General features: G+C 33.0%; 1 pseudogene; it reads left to right on the plus strand.

Moving 5' to 3' along the window:
- The first annotated feature begins 437 nt into the window (after positions 1–437).
- On the plus strand, positions 438–3,734 carry LOC149538379 (uncharacterized; annotated as a pseudogene).
- Positions 3,735–19,749: the final 16,015 nt, after the last annotated feature.

Raw genomic sequence — 19,749 nt, forward strand, 5'->3', positions numbered from 1 at the left:
GGAGTTGTTATGAAGAAAAGAAAAGAAATTAATTCACGGTGGAAAGGAGCATCCATTTCTACTTAAATATTGCTTCACCCACTATTGTTTAAAATGATAGACATTAATAGTAATGCATTTATCAATTCATGGAAAAGAAGCAGTTGAAGAGACTTAAAATTCATCAAAGTCACCTTAAAATATAGTTTACTTGTAGCACAGGAGATGTACTATTTCATTAAACAGAACTTAGAACTATTTTATCTTACAAGTAATTCCAGCTATTTGGCAGTTATGTTGAATGATATTTTTTTTTTACTAATAGCCATAGTTGCTGCTATATTGGTGATTTCTGGGGTAAAATATATTGCTTTTGGAAGGTCATTCATCTCCTTGGTACTAGGAATTTTTTCTTTGCAGAAAATGATGGAAATGTGTTTTCTTCTACAACATAAGTAATGACGGTGTTCTGTTGTAAGTTATGACTCTCCAGTGTTGCCGCTAATGCAATTTTAGATTAGTTCCTTGCTAAGTTTGTACACTAGAGAATACATACATGAATGAAATAGTACAATTTTAAATATCATTTTCCTCTTGGATTAGAATGAAAATCGATATTTTCAGCACTGTAAGATGGAAAACTTAGCACAAGAAGAAAATGCCAATGAAGATGGAACATAGGAACAGTTTCAAATTCAATAATGCTAGAAATGGGACATTCAATTCATATTGATAGAAAGTTATATAAAAGGATAATACTTGAATCTAGTTCATTGTAAGAGGAAGATGATATTTGTATCTACTTTTTAATCAAATTGGAGAAAAATTAAAACCTCTTACCTGATTTGAATCCATGGAATTATGCTCATTCCATACAGAAACTATAGGTTGAACTGAGGCAGTCAAATGGGAAACTTTCTTAGTGAGACTATGCAAGCAATTCATTATATATTGTAGCCCTTCACTTGTGTTGACATGATTTGAAGAGGCTCTTACTGGGCATTGAACTGATGGTTGTGAAATCTCTGCTAATGAATTAGATTTCCACTTGTTATTGTTGTTGGTTTTAGTAGGATCTAGTGCTGTCATATAATTTACAACATCTTCAAAATTTGTTTCTTTATTAGTGTTATCCACCTAATATAGAGTGTCAATGTAACCAAATATCTGATTCATCAAAAATTTAAAATAAATAGCTCAATATAAATTATAAAAAAAAAATTACACTTACTCCAATTTTGTCCATTTTAGCCTACAACACACCTCTACCATATGTATATTCAGCCATCACACTATCTCTTGCTCTCTTGCCTCTATTACTCTTAGTCAAATATTCCTCACTATGCATACTTTCTTTTAATTCTTCCCACTTCTTTAGAGATAGAGTGGAGTCTGACTTCTCTTTTCCTTCTATGATTAGTTTTTGACAATGGTATCTAAAATTGTTCATGAGAAGTCTCATCTTGTTCTTGTAGTATCTCCTAGAGATTTTTCCACCAATTATATCAAAAGTATTTTCCATTTTTTGTATAAAAAATTCCACATTTCATGGATCTTGCTCTATAAAATTTGATTTGCAAATATCTGAATGAGCTCTACATCTTATGCCCAACTCAGTAGCCCACCTTGTAGCATTATACCCAATGGGTTCACCATCTCTTGATACCTCAACCACAAATGGATTCTTACCTTCTAATAATATTTCTTTTGCTTTCTTCTCTATAATCTATATAGAGTTTGGCTCAATCTTTGTCTTTTAACAGTGGTAGGAACATCTTCTCTTGAACCACCATCAATATATTTTGTTGATCCACCAATTTCATCCAAAACTATAGGCACAACAACTGTAGTATGAGGTGGCACAGTAGATTCAAGTGAATTCTCTTTGTGATGTTCATCAGGTTACTCATCAGGATGTCCTATATCAGGAAACACATTTGTAGGTGTTACATCAATCTTTGCATTATCATCTGTTGTACTCGTTTGCACATCATCATGTGCTATATCCATCTCCTTATCAACATTTTGTATATCAGCAAATCATTGACTTCTACGAACTGGCAACATTGTATGTTTGTGCTCATTTGTTTTTTTATCTGCATTTTGTTTGTGCTTTTCTACTTGCCTGTAATACAAAAATAGATGGATAAAATTAAATTAATAGTTATGTTGTGTTTCTTGACATCTATGAAGAAAATTTACTATCAACTCATGGTGGAAGATAACTCATTAACTAAAATAAATGGCTAATGAGATGGAATTAGAAAAATATGAATAGAAGAAGAAAAATTGGCACACATAATCCTCTAGGCCTATGAGAATAGTTAAGATGGATAGAAGATGAAGATTGATACAAACTATGACAGCATATATTAGAACTCAAGAAAAACATAATCATCAATGAAGCTCCAACATATGATGTAAAATCCTCCTCAAATACTGCAAAAACTTAAATATAATACCATAGCTTTTATAGTCATAGGACTTCAACCTTTTAAGAAGTTGCACACCTTATTTCAGATTGTATGGTAATAAATCGAACTATGATATCCTTGAAAAGCACCTCAAATAAGTAATGAAAATAAAGACAAATTTTATTAATTTCTAACAAGTGACCACCTAAAGGTCAATGGGACAAGCTTTGTGCCTCTCTACAATAATTTGAAGCCACAGTGCCATGTTAGTTTCCAACAGAACTCCTCCTCTAAGTTTAGCCAGCAAAAGAAAAGTATTCCAATGGTTATAGAAAAAAAAAATGAATACATTTCAAAGCATTTGTAAGGCAAGAGGAAAAAAAATCTCACCAACAGATGATAAATTAAAAATGGATATTGAAACTCCAAATGAGAATTCAAATGATCAAAGAGGAGACAAAAGAGCCATGAAATCAATAAAACAAAGGGTGCCTGATCATCTTCTTCCAAAAGTTGTTATAGTTGGAAGGCCAAATGTTGGCAAATCAGCCATATTCACCTGGCTTGTTGGGCAGAATGTGGCAATTGTTCTTGATGAGCCAGGTGTAACTAGAGATTATTTTTATGGTAGATCATTTTGGGGAGAAAATGAATTTATGGTTGTAGACAGTGGTGGTTTCATTACTTTTCTAAAGTATCCGAGTGTTAGAACGAATGGGTTATCACTTACAAGAGGTAGAAGTGAGAATGACATTGTATATGTTGCAAAGGAAGCAATTGCTACTAGATTTCCTTCAATGATAGAGAAACAGGTTGTTGCTGTAGTTGAAGAGGCCTTAGTTATTATATTTCTTGTGGATGGCCAAACATGAGCGACAATATCTTATATTAAAATTGTGGATTTGTTGAGTAAGGGACATTCAAATAAAAGAATACATCTTGCAGTGAATAAGTGTGTCCCCACATAGAGGGTTAATATAAGCAACATAATTTTGGTCCCTTGGGTTTACTCTGATTTCCATCTTTGTGATTTCTGGTATAGGAACAAGAGAATTATTGGACATTGTATGCTCTGAAATTAAACTCAGCAAGGCCTTGAAAGAAAAAGATGAGGTTGAAGATCAGATTCCTGTTATAGCCATAGTGGAGAAATGTAATGTAGACAAAAATAGTCAAACAACTTTCTTCTATGAAAAATATGTCAAAGAGAAACTTTGTGTACTTGACTGGGCTCAATTTTTTAATTTTTTTGCAACATGTCAGAGAATTGAAAACATAATAACTACTATTGGAGCTGCTGATAGAGGGGAAATTAGGAAAAGAAATGGGAAAAAAATTTAAAACATTTAGATATGAAAAAATTAGGAAACATAATTCCAATACTACCCAACATGCCATCGGAAATGTATCTACAACATGCATCTTTATGACGATGAATTTCTATTTTAAGGATCAATCTGCAATTCAGAGAATTGATTTTTTGAGTAGGGCCAATAACACACATTCATATATCCTTAAAATTCTTCCTACAAGATCATGAATCATAATGTTTCCATCTAATATATGTATAAATAAATTATATTATGAACCTAATTAGGACCTATACTATGAAACATGTCCAGAGCTATTACTATCGATTGTATAGTATTGTGTAGTCTCGACTCACTCTACTAATCAGGACCTCAAGTCTGAAAAATATTTACAGTTGTTTATGAATTGAGTTTCTTATTTTTCATTTGATTTTTCTACATGCCATTCACAACTTCACATTATTTTTTATCTATACATCTACCTCTCCCTCACAGACAAAGGATCAATACCTCTTTAAAATTTGGGTTTCCATCATTTATAGTATAGCCAAACACTTTTTCAAAGAGAGTCACCTTATCCCAAGGAGAAGAGGAATAAAAGAAGTCCTATAATATAGATCAAATCTTGGAAGGAGACTTCTTGATGGTGAGAAGAGGACCACAAATGCAGCAGCAAAAGGAGAAAAGAGATCCATCTTTAGGAAAAATTGCATGAGCAATGGTAAGATTTGTAAAATGATAATAGACTCTAGTTCCTTTGATAATCTAGTGTCATATGAAATGGTTAATAAACTAGGATTGAAGAAGTTTCCTATTGATAAACCATATAAGGCATCTTGGGTAAGTGATACTCAAAACATTTTTGTAAGGGAGCAAGCAATAATTGATTTCTCTAGAGGAGAATATAAGGATCAAGCTTTATGTGATGTCATTCCTATGACATGTTGGCTGTAATCCTTAGAAGGCCTTGGCAAGCCTCAAGGAACACAATTCATTTTGGTTTATCTAATGTCTATGTGGTGAATAAGGATGGTGTAAAATTTCATTTGAATCCTTTATCAGGTCAAGGCTTGGAAAAGATTATTTATTTTGGAAAGAAGGAATATGTGAACTTGTAGGAGCAGAGGAAGAGTCACCATGATGGGACAGGTTTGCAACATAAGCCATCTCTTATGGTTATGAAGAATGTGATTGTTCAAATCAAAACTTAGAATTATGATTGCAAGAAAATAGTGATTGAAAATGGAGTGTTGATAGGTACACTATGGTGTCCTATAGTGGCAAAAATGAACAAAGATGTAAGCCTATCCATGGAGGATAAGGGAAAGGGTCTGTGTGATCTCAAACATCAAGTTATGAAACCATTGGCAAGGTAAAAGATGACTATCCACAATCAGCAAGGAACAAGGTTGCCATGGATGGTAACAAGTATACAATGTTTTTTTTTTTAATTCTAACGATTTAAATGCAGGTAATACTCATGTGAAGGTTGATAAGTTATAGGTGAAAGGTTGTAGACATCCATCTCAAAGAATGGGTGGAAAGAAGAAAACAACTCTTCACTCTTGGGACAAGAGTTGCGTTGAAGGTGTGTACGGTATAGCAGCACCTATCCAATCACCTTAGTCCACCTTGGAACCAAATGGAGTCAGAGGATCAAAATCATCTTTGAATTTTAATTGTAAAATATTGATGAAGCCAATAATGGCAATTTGTAATAATCAATTTGATCTAAAAGTTAAATGTCCTAGAAGTCTTGGTAAGGACTTAGGACCAACATATTGTATGGGTGGCCAATAGTGCCAAATAGGGATATAGATTGATTTTATGGGTCAATTAGGTCCTAGGAACAAATTAGAATAAATATTGATAAGTTAGAATGAGAAAAAAAAAAAAAAACAATAGTTAGAAATTCATTTTTTTTTGAATATTAATGGTTATATGCAAATTGGAGGGAAAATGAGTTTTAAGGCATAAAACAAATCTCAAACACTTATAATCACTTGGGGTCAGTTATGGAAGTTGGGAAAAATATTATAAACAACCTTTAATGCCTAGAAAATGGGGATGGTATTGACTGGTTAAGTATTTTGTACGGACTGTGAGGAAGAAGGCAATTAATAAAATAAAATTAAGGTTTTCTTGCATTCTTGGTATCCATTTGATGTGCTATTGATTCCAAATCATTTATATGGCTCAATAATATTGCATTTGATCATTTTGAATCACATTTATCTTCCTTGTATCAATTTTTGACAAATTATATTGACTGGTCTGTTACAGGTGTTGGGGTTTGCATTGATTTGGAAACATGAATTAAGGATTCATTCCTAAAATGTTATTACTGTGACTTGGGATGAATCTATGACTTGTATTATGATAAACTAACCTTATAAATGCAAGAATGAAGGCAATATTATAGGTGATCACCTTGAGAAGTTGATTTGTATGTTGAAGGACTGAATTTGTGGATGGATTACTTAAGGAAATGCTTGGTTGGGAGCAGTAGCCATTAATCTGCCTAAAAGAGATATAGTTTTAATGAATTTTATAGTCTTGTATTGTCCTATGTATGCTGAATCAATCATTAGTTAAGCCTAGAAGTTCTTGGAGAGGGTACATTGAGGAGGCCCTAGCCTGAAGGGCTTATTGAAGACCTAAATGGGGCTTTGATAGTTGCAGAGAGCTTAGGGTCATTTTGAGTTGATTTTTGTTTGGAGTCATATTAGAAGACTGCCTAAAGTTTCATAGTTGAGAGATAAATATAAGTTATAGTTACTTTGCTAAATGACCATCTATTTTTTGAATTGTTGTCACCTATTCACCACCTTTGTTGTCCTCTCTCTCTGCATCAATTGTTGTCAAAGCCTAGGAGTATCCTAGAGGGAAGGAGAGGAAACCTTTGGAGTCTTTTGGTGTAGTGGTTCCATTGTTGAAGCCTCAGAGTGCTGATCCCTCCTCCTGTGCCCCAATGTTGAAGGTGTGCTTGAAGATGTCAGAAGGTGAAGGAGATGAGATCCCATAAAGGACCACTAATGTTGAACTTCCTAAGTTGGTAAGAGAGTAGATGGCAGACAATAGAATGTTAAGAGTAGAAGTCAAGAGGTTGACAAACCTTGTGGACAAATAAGGAAATGAAGAAGACCATGAAGATGGGGAAAGATTTGCAGCAGCAAGAGAGGAACCTGTTGATCCTGAGGATGCAAGATTGGAAAGAATCTTGAAAGCAGTAAAGCTTGGAGACTCAAAGGTAAAATTTGAACCTCCTATGTATGATGGAAGGATGGATGACAAACTTTTATTAGATTGGTTACTTTAGCTAATAGTAACACTGGTGAGATAGTTGGGAAATACCCTAGCCATTTCATATGTGCCTCTGGTGGTCTCTATAGTGGTGAATACATTTCAGAGGTGTTGGATGAGGAGAATGAGTTGAAACTTGGGGAGCTCTATTTTCTTCTTCCCAATAGAAAATTGGAGTTTGTGCTATCTGATTCAGACATGGTAGCCATGCTTCTCAAGGCCAATGGTGCCACTTAGCAAAGGATGAAATCAAAGGGCAAAGTTCAGCCCCTCTTTGATATACATTTGCAGTAGGAATAGGAAAACCCACCTTCCCCTATTTGTTGCCTGTCAAACCCTATTTCAACAGGGGCAATGTGTGGTAGGAGATAGAGAAGACAATCTAAGTTGGAGACCATTTTTTACTATTGATAATGTGAAATGTATACTATAAATTTATACCAATTCATTGATCTTTGTTTATAATCTCTGAAACTTTATACTCATTCATTCATCTGTGTTTATAATTTGTGTCATAATTTGAATGTGGAGAAAAGGGTTTTCATATGATTTCTTTTTCTTAGTGTAAACACAACTGGAAGGCTACTATGGTTTACATTCTAGATTCATTTTTATTTAATTGACAACAAAATTTTCATAATTCATTCAAACTTTCCACTTCTTCATTAGACTCTTCACTTGCGTTGAATTCTTCAGTCTTTGAGTTTTTTCCATTGATTTCTTTAGTATTTTGAGTTTTAAATGGTGTGGTTGATTGCCTATGGAATGGCATGGGAGCAATTACTCTTTGATTTATTTGAAGACTCTCTAGAGCTCTTTCTTGAGCTATCTCTTTTTTTTAATATTAAAATTTTAATTAATAAGTCAATACACTGCATTTCCATTAGATCCAAAAACCTTTAATTAAAAATATTTTTGTAAACTCTCAACAGATGAACTAAATTTCATTGCAAGGATTTCTTAAAATGCATCATCCACCAGTTCAAACTCCCAAAATGAGGGTTTCCTTCACAAACAAAAAAATTGTCCTGAGAAATAGTGGCAATCTTAAGAGAGGTTTCTAAGATATGTAGTTAAGTCACCTAGACTAAAATATAAAGAGATAAAAATAAACTAAAGCGTAAGCATCTAAACTTGGTATAATTATTAAGAAAGAAAAAAAAGACGTTCATTAATCTATTTGGAAAACAAAATATAATTAAAATTGTAAAAATTACAGACAGGAAATGGATAGTTGCTAACTATTGCTAACAGTTGCTAAGCCTCTCATCAAACATGAATCAACAAATTTGACTCAAAAGCTACAAATTCTGACAAGAATATGTTCGAAAGAAGTATGAAATTGATTTCTTGAAAGTTTTTTTTTTAATGGGTGTTATAGGTCACAACATTTGAGGGACATGGGCTGTGCATTGGAATAAATCAATGGCATGTGATAGTAGATGGAGCTTTGTTTTGCCATTTCTTGAGATCCTGGGCAGAGTCTAGTAGAGGCTTCCCCATTTCCAAACCTCCTTAGCACAACAGAAGAGTCTTCCAATGAGAATAAAAGAAATCCCCATCAATTTCCTACAAGGTCCATGATATAACAAGTGCTGGCATTACAAGGGCCAAGATTTTCAATTTTTTTTTTAGAATTCACAGCCAAATCACAAAAGAGTGTCCCAAAAATAGGGGAGATCTGATATATGCCATATTTTGTTTTAGAGAAGATGTGATACAAGAGATGAAACAACAAAGTGGGGCTTGGACCTCTTTCATTGCAGTGTCTGCTATGTTTTGGAGGTCTGTAACGAGAGCACAGGAAGTACGAGAGGAAGAAGATGTGTATTTCCTAGTTCTGCCTGATTGTAGAAATAGAGTGAAGCCTACATTATAAATTTTACAGTATTTTTACTGAGTACATGTCTAAAACCCTCAATTCAAGGGTTTAGAATTCCTTTAGGGACATCGGAGCTTCACTAGTTTTGATTTTATTCATACCTTATTGCATGAAATAATGGAGAAAATCTAAAGGAGCTCTAAGTGTTTTAGATTTTGTCATACATTGATAATTCTCTAGCCTTCACATAGGAGATTTTACTAACACTTCAAAATTTAATTTTGGTCGAATGAGTTGAATTCTTAAAGCTGGCCAAGATTGGATTTAGGTTTCAACAATTCTTTACAATCAATTCCTAATTACATATGCAATCCATGTTTTACAGGACAAACATTGGGAACTATAGTTACTTTTTTTATAATAGATTGCTAGATAGTCACTGTTGCATTAGTTGTAGATTCTCAGTGCATTCTTGAATCACCTGGAGGCTTGGTTTCTCTTATGACTATTGATCACAGGCTTGAGGTCAATCCTAAAGAGTAAGAACTCTTCAGAATTTAGAAAAAATTATAAATGTGCACACTTACAAGAATTTGTATTTCAATGAATATTTTATTGCACATATATGTCTTTCTTTTTAGTAGTTTACTTTGGCAAGCTATTTACCTATTGTACAAATTCTAGATTTGGGTAAAAGTCCCTCAATTAGTTGGTTAGAACCCTCCTCCCTGGTGCTAATGTCACTATCATTTTTTAGCATGACTTGTCACCACTACCTAGCTTGTTGATGTTATCGTTTGATGTAATGAGTGTTTCCAAATGCAGTCAATATAAGAAATGAGTGACATATCTAACATCTTGAGGTTTCCTTCCAATTACAATTGTATAAAGAGACTAAACTATTTACATTTGACTATAGGAGGGAGCACATAATAGCTAGTGGTGGTGAGATTGGTAGACTAAATACTCTTGGTGGAGCTGAGGTAAAAATTCATTACAACATTTAGTAGGAAGTTGATTTTGAAAGAACTTTCACTTTTTCCTCTGATGTAACTGGCCTTAGTATAGTAGGCAATTGTATTCACAAAAATGCTCCTTCGCATCTTGTCTTGCAAAGAAAATCTATAATAGACAACCTTACCTGATGCGTTAACTCTTTGACATTTGTTGATCATCTTAGCATCCCCTTCAATAGAATTTTGCTAGTATGGAATGAGAAAAATTATTAATATAATTATTTGAAATCTAAATGTAACTATGTCCAAAAGTTTATGGGAGATACACATTTCTGGAAAAACAATTTAAATTATCAAGATCAATAATTAGTCATCAAAATTCCTACTCTTGTCTGAGCTTTCTTTAAAGATTATAATGTACACTTAAAATATTATAATTTACATCTAATTAGATTAAAATTCTTAACTACAGCAATTGACCGTGAAGTGATGGATTAAAAACTACCAGTTGGCAGACTTTAAAGATGTCAAATAGAAAAAGAAACTAAAGAGTAGAAAGTTGAATCAAATTTCATTTACCTATAACTTCTATTTGGTTATCAACTTTTGCTAGATTAAATCATGCTAGTATAATATAGAGTATATTTGAAACTTACCATTTTTTCAAGCCAAGACGTGAGAAAAAGTCATTATTCTTTGCCACTCATTCTTCGCGAAGGCGCTCATAATTTGTTATTGGAATTGTTTGATTCTGATCACTGTCATCTAGTGTACGCCTTGTATTCTTTTTCATCATTTTCTGATAAGGAAAAAAATATTAATTTATAGATTAGTAACATGATAAAAAGACAACCCTCATAATATGATTGATTTTGAAAATTCTTATTGACCAAGGAATATTAACAATGGTAAGATGTAAACATCTTTACAAGGGAAAGAATAGATACAATAGAATTCAACCAAAACTTTTATGTGGTGCATAAACATTAATTATGTGTTATGACAATGATCAAACAAATCAAGAAGATGAAGATTCCAAGATAATTTAAAATGCCACTAATATAGGGAAATATTCAAAAAAATCTTTAAATACCACCAAATTATTAAATAAACATAATTTTTTTTCAGTTTATTACACTTATATTCTGCAATAATTTAACATGAAAGTCAACATGAAATATTTTGACTCATAACATGTGCAACATTAATGCCATATATCTATATAGAAAACATTTAAATTATAAAGATATGTGACCTCAAAATATAGCAAACATTAGACAACATAAAATCTTTACATAGAACGATCATAAAAAGTGGGGCTTTTCAATAATCATTAGCATTTCCAAGAAAACCAAAATCCCCATCACTCATGTCTATATTTGCTTGATTTTCTTCATCATCCTCATCTATGACATGTAGTACATTCTCTCTCTCAATTTCTTCATTGGCAATCAAAATATCTTCTTCAATACCTCTCTCATCATCTTCATCCACTTCTTCAAATGTTTCTTGTAAATTAACATATTTCCCATTAGGCAATACATTGGAAGCTTCCATGTATTTTTGTTTGGAACGAGACTCTGTTTGAATGACATATGATCAACCTGGGCTTCTGCAATCATCAATCAAGAAAGACTGGTTGATTTGAAGAGGGGAAACATACGGCTCATCTGTCTCTGATAAAAAATTTCGTGTATGTGCACATACAAATCCATACTCATCAAATTGTACTGAGGATGGTCTGATCCACTTACATTTTAATAATATTGGGCTATTTTCACCAAAATCAACTTGAATAATATCTTGAATGAATCCAACATAAAATTTCTTCTCAATATCGTGAAAAAAATCAGCACTAACAACACAATCACAATTTATCTTCCCTTTGTCTTTTTCTTCAACTCTTAAATGGTTTCCATAGGCCCACATTCCACAAAACTGCATAGCCCATATATGTGGAGATTGTGAGAGCTCACTTTCCTCTATTGTTATATCTTCACCTTCTTCTTTTGCATCATTGATTGCATTAGCAATCCATTCTTCAAAGTTTGGAAAAGAATCGCCTCTAATCAAAGTATTACATTTGCGCTTTTGAGGCCAATGTTGCATCCAAATTTCATGATCTCATTTATATTTTCTACATAGAATATGTAACAAAAATAGTAAGATAAATAACATAAATATATAAATACAATTGATAAAATAAATTATTGTTAATTTTTTTCTACCTGCGCCACTTATCGAATGAAGATGTGTTCTGAAGAACAAAGGCATGTATTGCACTTCTTTCCTAATATGATAAATTGAAGCTAAATCCATTGCCTTCTAATAATTCACCTACAACTTTTTCATCTTCGTCATCATCCCATTTTTAAAATTCTTCATATATTTTGTACAAAATCCCATGGCCACTTACATTGAATATCCCTCAGACATGTTACCTTCTGGTTTTTCCCTAGTACAAACAATTTTTTTCAAAACCTTCATATATCATTCTATAGGATACATCCATCTCGTTCTTACTGGGCCACATAGTCTAGTTCATATTCTACATGTATCAAAAGATGCATAGAAATGTTAAAGATTGCTGGTGGAGATTCTTGTTCTAATAGACAAAGAACTTCAACAACCTCCTCTCTCAAACTATCAAAGTTTGAAGAATCTAATACATGTGAACTCATTCTCTTTAGTATAAGCCACAACCTTATAATTGCTAATCTTGGTCCCTTTGCCAGTCTTGATATATTTACCACAACGGGTAAAATATTTTCAATTATGACATGATAATCATGAGTCTTGAGGCCTTTGAAGCTATTAATGTCATTTTGACTTTTGATGCTGCTACTTACATATACTGTAGGAAATCGAGTCTTAGACATTAACTGTAAGAATTCAGGATGTTGTTCCCTTGTCCAGACATAAGGTGCATTGGGCTTTCTATATTTTTCGTTATCATATTTCTCAACCCAAAGATTTCGACGAATCTTTATTTCTCGAAATTCTTCACGTGATGAAATAGTATCAACGGCACCAAAAAGAGTCTCTATGATAACATAAGCTATATTTTTCTTAGTATGCATAAAGTCAACAGTGTGCCTAATAGATATATCCTTGAGGTATGGTAACTTGTACAATATACACAATCATTTTACACCACTTTCATTGCATGGATCATACCTGCTACCAATAATTCCACCATTCTCAATAAATGACTTTCTTTTTTGTCCATTCTCAATAATATAATCACTTTTTATTGATAATGGTGCTTCGCAATTCTCTTCTTGACCATTGAAATGTATTTTTTGTTGACGGTATGGATGGTCCATTTTAAGGTAAGCATGGTGTCCACAATAAATACACTTGTGTAAACTTCTAGAGTGCTTCACAAAATCCTTAAAATTACAAGCTGGACATCCATGGTATCCATGAATAGAGAGACCAGCTAATGTGCCATATGTCAGAAGGTCATGAATTGTAAATAATAAGGAAGCTCTTAAAGTGAATTTGATTGAGGGACCATCTGCTAAAGATTGAATTGGTTCAACTCCTTTCCAAAATTCTATTAGCTCATCATATAATGGCTCTAGATAAGCATCTATTGTTTCTAAAGTCATGCTTTTCTTTCCTAGTATAATCAATGTTAACATTAAGAAAAATTGTTTGGTTGCTAACTATGGAGGTAAGTTATAATTTATTAGAAACACTAGCCAAGTTGACCATTTAGTACTTTGATCTGAAAATGGGTTCACCCAATCTAGAGCCGAACCCAACCTTATATTACAAGGATCTTGAGAAAAATCAGGCCACCTGTTATCAAATTCCATCCATGTCTTAGAATCAGGCACATGTCGTTGTTTTCCATCAGTGCTCTTATTTTTATCATGCCATTGCATAAGTTCAACTATGTCTCTGCACCTATACATTCTGAGTAATCGTGGGATTATTAGGAAGTTTCGAAGAACCTTTCTAGGAACCATAGCTGATTTCAGCCCTTGTCTATACCTGGCTTCATGACATCGTGGACACTCACTCTCATTTTCAAGAGTTTTATGAAATAATACACAACCATTCACACATGTGTGGATGTTCTTGTATGCCAAGCCGAGCTTTCTGATTTGATTTTTACATTGACTTTGTTTTGTTGGCAATGTAGACTCATTTGGTAGTAATAAACTTAATAATGCCAATAATGGATCTACACTCTCATTTGTCCAACCATGAACCACTTGCAATTTAAGAATTTGAATGATTGTTGTCAGATGACTTAACCTACAATTAGCATACACAGGCTTTAAAATATCCTCCATTGACTTAGCCCAATCATCATTTAGACCCTCTTCGAACATTCTAGCCACTTCAATCCCTTTGTCAAATATTTCTTCTTCTTCATCTATGTCTATTACCTCTTCATCTATGTTTTATGCCACTTTGTCTATGTTTGTTATATCTTCATCTCTCACTAGCTGCAAATCTGTCATATCTTTATAGTAATTATCAGCCCAAGGGCTTATACCACTATGCCCATACCTGATCATATGATTGTAAATCACATTCCTTTTTTTCACCTTTCCACCAAGGCATATTTTGCATGGACATGGATATTTGTCCATGTTCCCCTCACTAGCTATTCTTTCGTCATATGTATGATATTGACCTATAGTCAAACTTTGATGCCAATCCATCTATAATGTTATGAATTCAAGAGTTAATTTAGTTTATGGTTTAAAGAAAAGGGAGAAGAATCTAAGAATAAAGATGGAAAATTGTTGTTGAAATTACTCAATTTTAGAAGAGAGTATAATAAAAGGAAGACAAAATTATTATTTGTCCTCAAGATACATTTATTTGATATTAACCTAACCAGAATGAAATATGCATGTTTTTGATTTCAAATTACCTCTGAATTTTTTTCAAAGGACCTCACTGAATTCAAATTCTTTACAACACACTTTGAATTCTTTGCCCACCTTTTCAAAAGTCTCCAAGTTCTATCCAAAAAATATTTATCACCCATAAAATTTCTTCAATACATGTCAAAGAGAATAACGAATGTTAATAACTATGATGAGGGTAAGAAGACCAAGCATTTAGAAGCAAATAATGTGTAATTTACAATAGCACTAGAAACAAATTTATTATAATATTATCAAAACTAGTAACAAGAAATTCATCAAAGGTGGTCAACTATATATATATATATATATATATATATATATATATATATATATATATATATATATATATATATATATATATATATATATATATATATATATATATATATATATATATATATATATATATATATATATATATATATATATATGACTTCATTTCTTCCTCCTTGGTGGCAAGGAAGCCAAGAGTTGTATTGAAATTGTCAAGTTTGCAAAAAGTGCAAAATTGCAAAACTGCCATGTTGCAACTTTGTACAACTTTAGAAAATAGGTAAGATACCTGAAATATGAATTATTTGTAACCTTCAAATCAAATATGACATCAAATATGCAAAAAGATGTAATTCCTAGAAGTCTAAAAAGGGCTAATTGAGCATATGGATGTAATAAGGATTAAAATAAGTTAGTTTTTTCTTTAGAAATGCTTAATAAAAATTAAGCAAGTACCAAACAACCAAAATATTTAATCATCTATCATAACCAAAAAGGATCTGTATAGGGAATAAGAACTCGAATCATCTCCCAAAATAGTTTTTAACTCTGCATTATAAAGACCGATATTTTTATCACTATTGGCTAGGTTGATAAAAACCCAAGAAACTAGTTTTTGAAGTAAAAGAATACTCATTTTTTTCCTTGAATTCAGGATTGAAAGCCTCTTGGAAGAGGTATTTATTGCTATAAGAACTAGAATCAGGGCACAGGTGTCTAGCTGTCAACTTGTTCCAGTTAAGTATTTTGATGGTGCAAGTCAGTCCCTAATTAGCACAAAGGGACTCGATAGGTCTTAGATTGTGTTTTTCATGTGTCAAGGGTGGTGCAGGAGCACCTAGAACATAGAGGTCTCCATAAGGCCAAAATAAAGGATACATGGGACAATTGATTCTACAAGGTTTAAATGATCATTTGTGATTGTAATCAAGTCTAATAAGGTTATGTGAGTTCATGTAATATATTATTGTAATTAGTGTTTTCAATGATGCCTTGATTGGGAATATGGGTCAAGTGAACCTTATAAGGGTTTGAAGGGATAAAGAGGAGTTTAATAAATAATTTGGGTGTCATAAAGTCTCATAAGACCATATGAATGTAATAAATATGATGGTTAGGTTCTTAAGGTTAGAAAAGTCAAAAAGTTGCTAAGAATGATAATATTCAATAAGCTTTTGTTAAGGATATAACAACCTAATAGTTGCTTCCATAGGTAGTTTGGGAGGTTTGGATCAGTTGGTATAGTGGGGGGATGTTTAAATGTGATGTAAAATGTCCAAAAAGGGGAGGATGGACGATGTAACAAGTGGGATCTTAATGAAAGTTCAGTTTCTTGTATTTTCTCTATTTTATTATATGGTTGTAGTCTGATTACACACATAATTTCATGTGAAAGAAAACATATTTATCTATAATCTATTGGAATACATGAAGGCATGAATATACTCCATTTTGGTTTTTGAATCACCTGATTTCATTGAACATTGGCAAAGATATTCAATTTTTGGTGTAGGTTGTCCAGGCTTTTACTAACATGAACATAGAGCACTTGAAATGTAGTTTCTTTCATAGTTAACATGGAATAAACCACCATAATGGATAGGGTTATGGTAGAGAATGTAAATAACTTGTTTTACAAGTTGCAGGCATTTATGCAAGAGTTGGTAGGTGTTTTGAATGGAGAAAGACAATGACTGTTTGGAAAATGAATGAAAAACTGTCCCAAAAAATTCAGTCTTAGTGCAGGGGACATATCTCAATATTGAGCCATTGGATCTTGCCAAATTTTGGATATGTTGGAGAGAGACAAGGTATTAAAAATATGAAATTTGTGATTGAAGAAATATGATTGGGGTCAAAGGTTATGAATGACTGTATTTGGGTCTATGTAAGGGATAGTGACATGGCAGTTTGTGGTGAATTTCCTTCATGAACATGTTGGGGAAGTTTTATGAAGGGATTAGGTATTGTGTGGGTATAAGATGAAACTAGCGATTAGTTGGAGGGACAATGGTGATGTTAACAAGATGTAGAGCCTATGGTAGCACAAGACATTGTATGTGCACTCTAATAGAGAAGGAGTTGATGGAATCAATGAGAAGATCCTAATGAAGATGCTTGATGAATGGTTTAGAAACATTTGGGAAGTCCCTCATGGCATGAGTGGTTGCAAGTCCACCTAGGGTCTCTACATCAAGTGGGAGAAGACAATCTGAGATTTTGAAGACCTAGAATCCCTTGTTGAACCCTTAAAGTTGAATTATCCTTTAAAGAGCATTCCAAGGTGGTGGTTCAAAGTTGAATAAATCCTAGATCGTAGATGAAGTGTGGAGAAAACTTTTGTTGAAATTAGAGGGATATAATAGAGATGGTGATCATCAATGCAGATTTGGATTCAAGGTACAGTGAGGAGCCATGTATATTCAAAACATATTGTAAGTGCAAGAACAAAGTTTGCAAAGTTATAGTTTCAAATGGTGTGTTTTCAAAAAAAATTTCCATTGAGATGGTCAACCAGTTGAATTTACCAAGGATAATGCATTAGAGACCATATAGGGCACATGGGATAAATGTGGCAGACCAGGTTGAGGTGACACAGCAAGCACAAGTACATTTCAGCATTGGGAAATATGAGGACATCCTATGGTGTGACATCATTCTAATAGTGGATTTTCATTTGATCTTTGGAAGAGCATGGTAGATAAAGAAACATACCCTACATGATGGAGCAAAGAACACTTACACATTCTTGGATAGAGGAAGGAGAGTTGAGTTACAGCCCTTGAAAGAAGATGTGTCATGGATGCTGACAAGAAGTGTTGGTATTTTGGAGTGGAATGGACTCTTGGAGAGTAAAGTGCATGCAAAAGGCAAAAGGATAGAAGAGGATAATGTGGAAGGTAGGGAAAAAGTTAATGCTTTGGAGCAGAAGGTCTATGATGAGGCACAAAGAGATGTGGATCAGATTAAGGTCCTAGAGGAGAGAGAGTAGATGGTGTGGATGTTTCATGTGAAGGACCAGAAGAAAAAGAAGAGAGGCATGTGAAGATAAAAAAAGAGGAGTGGTGTAGGAGCACCTAAGCTACAGAAGGTCAAAGATGCAAATATGAAAAAAAAAAATTTGAATTTTCTTTGGTTTATGATCTATAAGGTCATTTGGATATTTTTAAGGTCACATTGAATCATTATGCCAAAATATGTAATGTAATTGCAACAAGTTGTTAAAGTTTCTTATCAAGGTCCTAATACATAAATGAAGTAAAAAATGTCAAAATAACCCATGAAAGGGTAAGAACTATGTAAAAGGCCATAAAATTTCCTTTGTGATATGTTTGAATGGTTTTTGCAAAGTTTTTGTAAGAGTTGTAAAATGCAACTTTCAAAAGTTGTAAAATAAGACAAAATACGAAGTTATATGGTCATAACATGAAGTTAAATAGTTGTAACTCCCATATGAAGACTTAAAGGCTATAAAAACCTCCATAATGGTAATTCATATGCATAATGTAAATTTGGAGAAGTATTGGAAAGAATTGGAAGCATTTTGGTATCATATTTTTATTGTTCAATCTATTGTTTTGCTCTCTTGAAAGTTTTTCCTCTTATTTCCAGGCCTTGTACACACATGTGCAGTCTGGAAATAAGTGTGTTTATATTATGAAATTATAGAAGAGTGAATAAACTTCCCATTCCTTTTTTCTTTGAATTGATTTTATGCAATTTTGAGAAAGTTATGAGGGTTTTAGTGAAAATTGTTTGTAATTGCCCAAAACCCTGTCACGACAACCAGTTTTGGAAGAATTGTCATAACTTTTTATTTAAATTTTGGATCTTCCTATAACCTATAGAAATTTTCTATATCTATCATTTCTACAACTTTAATGGTGAGATTGGATTTTTTATCAATATTTTGAGAATTATGAATGACTGTTTATGATTGTATTTTCATGACCAGAATATAGTAAATTTCATAGTTGGACAACTCTTTGTTTCCGTCTGCAAGCAATAGATAGAAAAAAGATTTAACTGATTCATATTCCATGAATAAGATATGGATATAAAATTATAATGGTTTTATATCTTTGGTTATACTCGGTAATGGTTATGTGATTTGGGTAAGGAAGAAACGCCTCTAATATGAGAATGTGTTGATGAATATGTAGTGAATTTGGAATTGTATTCAATTTGATGAAGAACTTGAATTTGGATCAAAATGATACTAAAAATTCTATGGTGTTCCATATTCCTCTGCATCAAGGATTCATAGTATGAGGATACTCATTAAGATGACAAGCCTGAGAAGAAGTTGATGATGTATGGGCCTAAAGATGTTAGGGCTCATGGAGTTACGTTGAATGGACTTGACAAGGAAGTTGCAGAGGGAATTGATAATAAGCATAGCAGTCATATGGTGGAAGAAGTTTAGATTGGAACAATCTTATGTCCTTTAGAGTGTGCAAGTAATCAGGGCATCCTTGTGAAGAGTGGAGGAAAAGCTATGGAAGCAGCCTCAAAGAAGAAGGAAAATAAAGTTTTTACATGCCAAGGAGGATGGCATTGGAATGGTTAGTTAAAAGACGTCTTAGAGATGACAAGGGCCTTAGAGAGTGAAGAATCAAAGCTCTTGGAGATAGCATTGAAGAAAGAAGCCACAAGTTGGTGTAAGGAGATGAAGAAGAAGGCTGTGTGGCTTGTCAAAAGGCTTATGGAGGAGAAGAAACTACTGCAAGAACGATTCACTAAGAGAGTTCAAAGAGTCCATGGTGAGAAGACTGTACAAGTTGTTGAAGGTAGAAA

Source organism: Cupressus sempervirens, chromosome 9, assembly GCF_028749045.1.
Source record: "Cupressus sempervirens isolate cs-2001-9-10 chromosome 9, ASM2874904v1, whole genome shotgun sequence".
In the NCBI taxonomy this organism is placed as follows: Eukaryota; Viridiplantae; Streptophyta; class Pinopsida; order Cupressales; family Cupressaceae; genus Cupressus; species Cupressus sempervirens.